Below are 7,326 nucleotides of genomic sequence, written 5' to 3'. Positions count from 1 at the left end.
GTGGGGCTGTGCAATGGTGGAAAGATTTGCTTCCCGATGAGGATTTTATTTTTGTCCTGAAGCGTCCTGTGAAGTGCCCAGAAAGCACTGGGACAAAGCTGGGGGAGACACCGGCTGCTCCTGAGGTATTTCTCCCTGTAGAGCAATCACCATAATTACCAGGATTGACACCATGGCTTTACCGCTGCCTGGCTCTTTGCCTGACATCTCTCATTTAATTCTCAGAACAATCCTCAGAGTGGTGGAAGCATTGCTCCATTTTGCAGATGAGAAAACTGAGGATCTATGAGGTGAAGTAACTTGCCACGGCACACGGCTGATAACCGGTTGCAGGGCTGGCTACGTAATTTGTGGGCTCATAAAATATGGGGTCTTCTGAGCGTGGCCCCACACAACTGCATAGGTCCTGAGCTGGGGTTTGAACCCACATCTAGGGATTCCAGAACATGTTGTTTAACTCCCCTCCCTTCCAAACCCACCGACCTGCCTCAGAGCCCTCTTGGCTGCTCTGGTGCTTCCTCTTCCTCCTCTCCCACCCCCAGTGTCACCCAGGAAGCTGCAGCCCCACCCTTCCCCCATTAGGGGAAGAATCGTGGGTTTACACTGGGGCTGAAAGGAACTTCAGAAGAGAGGAGAAGACCAAGGCTGAGAGAGAGGAGGGAACTGCCAAGGTCACGCAGCTGGTGAGGGGCCCAGGTCTCAGACCCCCAGCCCGCCTCTAGCCCCTGGCTTTGGGCGCGAGAACTCTAAGGCAAGGCTGTTGCAGACCGCTGGGAGCCTTGGGAGCTGGGAGCCTACTTCAAGGGCAGAGCCACAATTAAATGGCAATAGAGCCCCTTTTTTTTAAGCCTTAATAAGGACTCGTGGGGCTGGAATTTGACCCCAGAGCTTGAGTCACACAGCACAGCAGAAAGGAGAGCCAGATCAGGCTTCCTGCCCAGAATTCCAACCCCGCCTGCCTTGCAGCCCCAAATGCCCCCACCAGGAACAAGGCCAGCCTTCCCCAGCCATAGGTGATGCTCAGAATGCAGAGCGAGGCTGAGGGGCCAGGCTGGGCTACCAGCTGTGTGACCTTCGGAGGAGTACATAAGCTCTCTGAGCCTCCGTTTCCTGAAACGCAAGTGGAGATTACAGCACCTAGGATTAAATGAGATAATCCATGTAGAACACTTAGCATCATCTCATTTTTTAAAATTAACCTGTGTGTCTGTGTGCATAAAAGAAAGTCTAGGTGGGTATGAACAAATTTTGTAGGCTTTATCTTAGGGGCAGAGGATGAGGGGAAACTTGTATACGATCGTAACCCTTTGAGAAGAGCAGGCAGCACAGTGCCTGACACACAGTCAGCCTTAGTTTTATTTCCTGCTCCTCCCTTCTCATTCCCTCCAGAAGATGGCAATGGCTGTGATCCCCTAGCACAGAACCCTTTTCTGAGAGCGAGTTTTGACAGAGGGAGAGGCTGAAGCAGAGGAGCCTTGGTTCTTGGTTGGCTGGCGAAGGTGGCTTCAGGGAAGGATGGGGACCCTGTGAAGTCCGGAGGTGGGGTGGGGGCCGAATGGGTGCAGGAAGACAAGCAAGCCCTGTGGAATCTGCCGGAACTGTGCTGAAACCTGGCACTGCATCCTCCCTCCCCGACTGAGCTAGAATCTCAGAGAGCTATCTCTATCCCCTCCTTCCCATCCTGGGTACAGAGGACGCACAACCCACAGCAGCCCAGGGCCCGGGAGGCTGTGCTGTGGCCGCTGCTCCTCTGAGGCCCCCAGTATCAGCTGCCCCTTGTTCTTACCCTCATTTGCCCTGCACCAGAGAACGTTCCAGGTCCCAGAGCTGGGGATATGCCCAAGCAGGTCCTGGGACCCTCTGAAGCCATCTCTGGGGCAGCCCTCCAGAGGTAGGGCCCTCGGGCCCTCCTAGAAGGGAGGACAGAGGCATTAGCCATGGCTCCGGGGTCCACCCACTGGGGGCTGGGGCTTCCAATGTCTATGATGGTGACATCTCAGCTCCCCCCAACTCCCATCCTGCAGTATCTTGGAGGAACTGCCCTCCTGAGAAGAGGTGGGAAGAGGCTGCTCTGACCGCAGGGCTGAGGGGCAGCCATTAACTGTTTCCTCTCGGTCCCCAGGAAGAATCTTCATGGCAACTTGGGGAAGCATTGAGATGTAGGGAATAGAATGGGTTTAGGGGCCTAGAGACCTGGGCTCAAATCACACCTCCTCTGTGTTTCAGCTGTGTGGCATTGGCCATGTCACCTCCCCACTCTGAGCTTCAGTCATAGGGCTCGTCTCAGCAAGGCCCCTTGGTTCTGCCTCCAGAGTCTCTCAAATCCATCCTCTGGCCCACCCTGGTCCACACCCATCTCTCCAGCGTGGACCAACGCAACAGCCTTCCCCACTGGTCATCCTGCTTCTCCGTCCCCTGCAGGCCCTTCTCCACCCAGCAGCTGGAGAGAGCACTCCTTAAAGTGCAGACCCAATCTCCCCATCTCCCTGCCTAAAACCAGTGCCGTGCAGGTCACTGTTCACCCACCTGCTGCGCAGGGGCAAAGCCACCGTTTCTGCACTCATTACTTAGTCCTCATCAACCTGGATTGTCTTCCTCCCACCTGGAATGTGATCTCGTGAGGGCAAGGACTGGGACTGCATTGTCCCTGCTAGAGTCTCAGCATCTAGAAGAACAGAACTGAACACACAGTGGGAGCTCAGGAGAGGCGTGGTACCAGCAGATACACAGCTTTGGGCTCGAGTCACGGCTCCCCCACTAACCACTGGCACACCATCAATGAGTCACTTAATCTCTTTGAGGCTTAGTTTCCTCATCTGTAAATTGGGTCCAACAGTGCCTATGTGATGGAGCTGTGAGGACCTAAAGACGACCTACGTAAGGTGCTCGGTACAGGGTCTGTTATTACTAGGGCCTCAGAAAGTGTGAATGGCCTCTTCACCTGCATATATTCAGCGACAGGTAGCTTCCTCCCTCCCAAGTAGCCTTGTCCACCTCTGGACCACTCTGACTCCAGAACATCTGCCCTTCCTCACCCTGAATCCAAATATGTCTCCCTGTAGTGTCCCTCCTTTAGTCCTATTTCAACTGCTCCCCACCCCCCCAGAGAAAGTCTGTTGCTGTAATAACCACCTTATTAACGCTGGAGCACAGATGGATAGTCATTTTTCAGCACGGCAGGAACGCCAAAGGCAGATGTGACGTCCCTCGGCAGCTGCTCTCCAGCCATGAGCTGCCTGGCCTTGGGCAAGTCCCTTAATCTCGGTAAACCTCAGTTTCTTCCTCTGTGAAATGGGGTTAGCAATAGTACCCACCTCAAAAGTAGCTGTGGGATTGAATTAGCTGATGCACAAGTTTAGCACCTGGCACATAGAAGGAGCTCAAAAAAAAAGCCGCTATTATCACTGTAACTCTGCCTGGTGCGGGTCCACTCCCGATCCAGCATTTGTGCCATTTTTGGGTCCACAGCCGTTTCTAGTTAAGGCCAGGCCCCCTCCTGAACACTCCCACCAAGCTGGAAAATGGGCCAGTTCTGTCTAAGTCACTCACCCCCCCTTCACCCCCAGCTGTCAGAGGGGCCCCCCCATAGTGGACAAGAGGGCAACTCAGCGCTTTCCAAAATCTCCCGGGGGGTTACCTGACCCTGGGCAATCACTCCATCCACTGAGCTTGGAGGGCGAGGCCCCAGCCCCTGGGACACGAGCTGCCCTGAGTGGGGGCCTGAGAGTCCCCAGCTGGAGTGGCTTCTGCCAGCTCCCTGGGCGGCCTGGACCCAGCCGTCTTTTTATTGTCATTTTTTTCAGGGAGTCCTGATGTGCTTAAAAATGCTGGCGGTGGTGGGCGAACGCGGCGAAGGAGGCCGAGCAGGAGCGGAGGTGAGGAAGGAAGAGAAGCCAGGGAGTGTGGTGTCCTGAAAGCCAGGGAGACGGGGTCAGGAGGCGCACCAAATCCTAACCTGCCCCAGAGTCCCCCGGGCCCCGGAAATGTGAATACGAGCAGCAGTCACACCTGTGATTATGTCACCTTTCACGGTAAAAGGGATTTTGCAGCTATAACTAAGGTTACGGATCAGCGGACCACGAGACAGGGAGATGACGTGGTGGGTCTGATCTGATCACGCGGGTCCCGGAAAGCAGAGCGTCTTCCCCGGCCGGTAGCAGAAGAGTGAGTCTGAGAGCCTCGCAGTGTGAGAGGGAGTCAAGGTGAGGGCAGTTCCCGCTGGCTGAGATGGAGGGGTCTTGGGGCAAAGACCTGAGGGGCCTCTGGGAGCTGAGATTGGTCCCTAGCCAACAGCAGGAAAACGGGGACCTCAGTCCTGCGGCTGCAAGTTGCTGAACTCCACCAACAACCTGGACATGTCTGGAAGCAGAGTCTGCCCCAGGGGCCCCAGAGAAGAGCCCAGGCCTCGGTTTCAGCCCCGGGAGACCCTAAGAGGAGAACCCAGTCGAGCCCCCCCAGACCTCTGACCTACAGAACTTCTGGGCTGCGCCAGGTAAGACCTTACGAGACAGGCTAAGCATTCGGGGCTAGATCGTGGGGGGTCCAGGGACCTGGATGGACATGAGGAGCAAGGTCAATGTGCTTTTCACGGCCATCACTCCACCAGTCCTATTCTAAGGAGAGTGTTTGCATCCAGATGAAGTCCTGAGGGCTTCCTAGGAGGGCCACCCAGGGGCACAGCTGAGCATGCTGGGGGCACCACACTCTGAGTAGCATTTGCCCTGAGCAGAGGGAGGTGTGGGACCAGGCAGCCAGTACCCTGGCCCTGACAGGCTTCCCGGTACCAGGTATCATTGTGCGTCACCCAGCACAGCCTGCAGTTCTCGTACAGTCTGTGCCTCCAATCCTGGGTCCTGAAGCTGCCACCCACTCTGACCTGGGAGCAGGGTGTCTGGGCCTCGGCCAAAGTCAGGGGACCGGTCGGCCTTTTTTGAGGACAGTCTGTCTGACTCAGTGCCTCTGGCCAGAGGATGGGCCTGGCCTTACACAGAGTGGGTGCCATTTACCCACGTGCTCATTCGGACTCCCGCTGCCCTCAGCTAATCACCATCTCTCATGTGGGCTCTGCACTTTACAGTTTATAAAACCCTTTCCGCAGCAAGATCTCATGGAGGTGCAGGCACACGGGTCTGTACTCAGAAACGCTTGTTCTCATGCTCTGCTGTTGTCATGAAACTCTTGATAATTTTTGGACAGGGGTTTGCATTTTCATTTTGTACGGGGCCCTGCAAGCCATGTAGGCAGTTCCAATATCATCTCCCCCACACCACAATCTCAGCAGGGTGTAGTGAGCACACCCATTTTACAGATAGGAACCTGTGGGCGCCTCCAGTGTAGGAACCCCTGCACCAGGCATGAGGTCTGGAGAGATGCTCAGCAAAGGAACTGAATTTGCCCCCCGAGACTGGATTGGGAGTCCCCATCCCAACTATTTTCCCCACAAAGCAGCCCTGGCACAGAGCTGGAACTGCCTGTGAGCCCAGGAGGGCTGAGCAGTGACTGTGTCCTCAGCTGTATCCTCAGGGCCCGGCACAGTGCAAGCCACGTGTTCAGTGGGTGCCCAGTCAGTGTTGTTAAATGAACAGAGAATGGACTGAGCTTGGAAGAGAAGATGACTGACTTGCCCAAGGTCTCGAGCCAATAAGCGGGAGACCTGGGCTCCAACTCAGGTCAGTGGACTCCGAGTCAAGTGCTCACCCCTTGGCCCTGCAGCTGCCTCCAAGCTCTGTGGCCCTGCTTCTGGGAGCCTTTGGACCAGGGGTGAAGGTGATGGACACAGCTGCAGGCTGGGAGTTGACCCCTGTCCTGTCCCTTCAGGGGGCCAATCAAGAAGGAATTGAGCATCCCTTGTGCATTCACTGAGCGTAGCAGACACTGGGACTCTGCTCACGTCCCTACCCTGACCACTTGGTGCACACCTCCAGGCTTCCACCTGCATGTCCTTTTGCAACAATGGAGGCCATATTACCAGGGAATTAACACCTCCCGGGAGCAGCCCTCAACCACCAACTGATGGGGGTGTATAAATACCCCAGCTCCCCCACTCCTTTAATAGAACAACTCTGAGGCTGTGGCTCCACACTGGCTCCCAGAGTTCCCTGCAAGGTTAAGCTTCAGCTGCCCACAGTGGTAACTGGCCTGAGAGCACATCCTTTATTAGCTGACTTCCCTCTTCTGCCTCACCTCCCTCCTCCTCTGCTGTGTATGATGGGAGCTCCTCCCACATACGCAGTGTAAACTCCAACCCTGGTCTCAGGGTCTGCTCCTGGGGCCCCAAACCAAGCATCATGGCCTCATTTCTTTGGGACCACCAAGAGCTCCCTTCTCCTGGGGCGTCCTTGCAAGCTCTCCTGAGAGTCATCAGTGGTTCATTTCTCGGGGCAAGGAAGTGTGGCTGAGGCTGCTGGCTTCCCCTTCTTCCCGGGAACAGAGCTGGAAAACATTTCTCAGCATGTCTGAAGTTGGAAGTAGCCAGGTGACTGAGTGCCAGCCAGTATGATGTGCGAGTCAGTAATATCCACCACTTCCAGGCACAGCCGATAGAACTTGCCATGTGTCATTTCCCTGTTCTTTCCTCTTCCACCTTAACGCAGATGAACACGGAGACCTCAGAAGTCGCACGTTTATAAGATGGTGGAGCCACCCATGGAAGCAGTCCGGGTCCCTGAGTCACCACTGGGAGGAGAGCCATTTCTTGATTAAGAATACCGGCTGTGGGGCTGGCCCGGTGGCGCAAGCGGTTAAGTGCGCGCGCTCCGCTGCGGCGGCCCAGGGTTCGCTGGTTCGGATCCCGGGCGCGCACCGACGCACTGCTTGGCAGGCCATGCTGTGGCGGCATCCCATATAAAGTGGAGGAAGATGGGCACAGATGTTAGCCCAGGGCCATCTTCCTCAGCAAAAAAAAAAAGAGGAGGATTGGCGGATGTTAGCACAGGGCTGATCTCCTCACAAAAAAAAAAAAAAAAAAAAAAAAGAATACCGGCTGTGTGTAGATTTTCAAGAGAGAGGAATAAACTATTGTGTTTGAGCCGTTGTATGCTGTGGGGTTTGTTACAGCAGCAAATCTTTACCAATTCAGAGGATAAGAGACCGGGCCTTGGAGGTGGGCAGACCTCAGTTCAGTCCTGACCCTGTTCCTTACTGTCTGAGTGCCATGAGCGGGTCATTAATTAACCTCACTGCAGACTGTCCTATAGGAACCACTGTGCCCATTGTATGGGTGAGGAAACTGAGGCCCAGAGTTACATGGCTAGGAGGTGATAGAAAGGGAATTCAATCTCACCCCAAACCCAGCGTACAGTCCACAGAACGTCTCTGATGCTTCTA

At 55.2% G+C, this 7,326-nt stretch overlaps 1 long non-coding RNA gene across 1 annotated transcript; it reads left to right on the top strand.

The window, feature by feature from the left end:
• The first annotated feature begins 3,805 nt into the window (after positions 1-3,805).
• LOC131421277 (uncharacterized) lies at positions 3,806-6,700 on the top strand. Its single transcript, XR_009223787.1, has 3 exons — positions 3,806-3,875; positions 4,370-4,492; positions 6,594-6,700. It is a non-coding gene; the product is annotated as an uncharacterized LOC131421277 (long non-coding RNA).
• The last annotated feature ends 626 nt before the right edge of the window (positions 6,701-7,326 follow it).

This window comes from Diceros bicornis, chromosome 24 (genome assembly GCF_020826845.1).
Source record: "Diceros bicornis minor isolate mBicDic1 chromosome 24, mDicBic1.mat.cur, whole genome shotgun sequence".
In the NCBI taxonomy this organism is placed as follows: Eukaryota; Metazoa; Chordata; class Mammalia; order Perissodactyla; family Rhinocerotidae; genus Diceros; species Diceros bicornis.
Note: the sequence above shows the minus strand (reverse complement) of the source record. Positions and strands in the feature narration are given on the sequence as shown.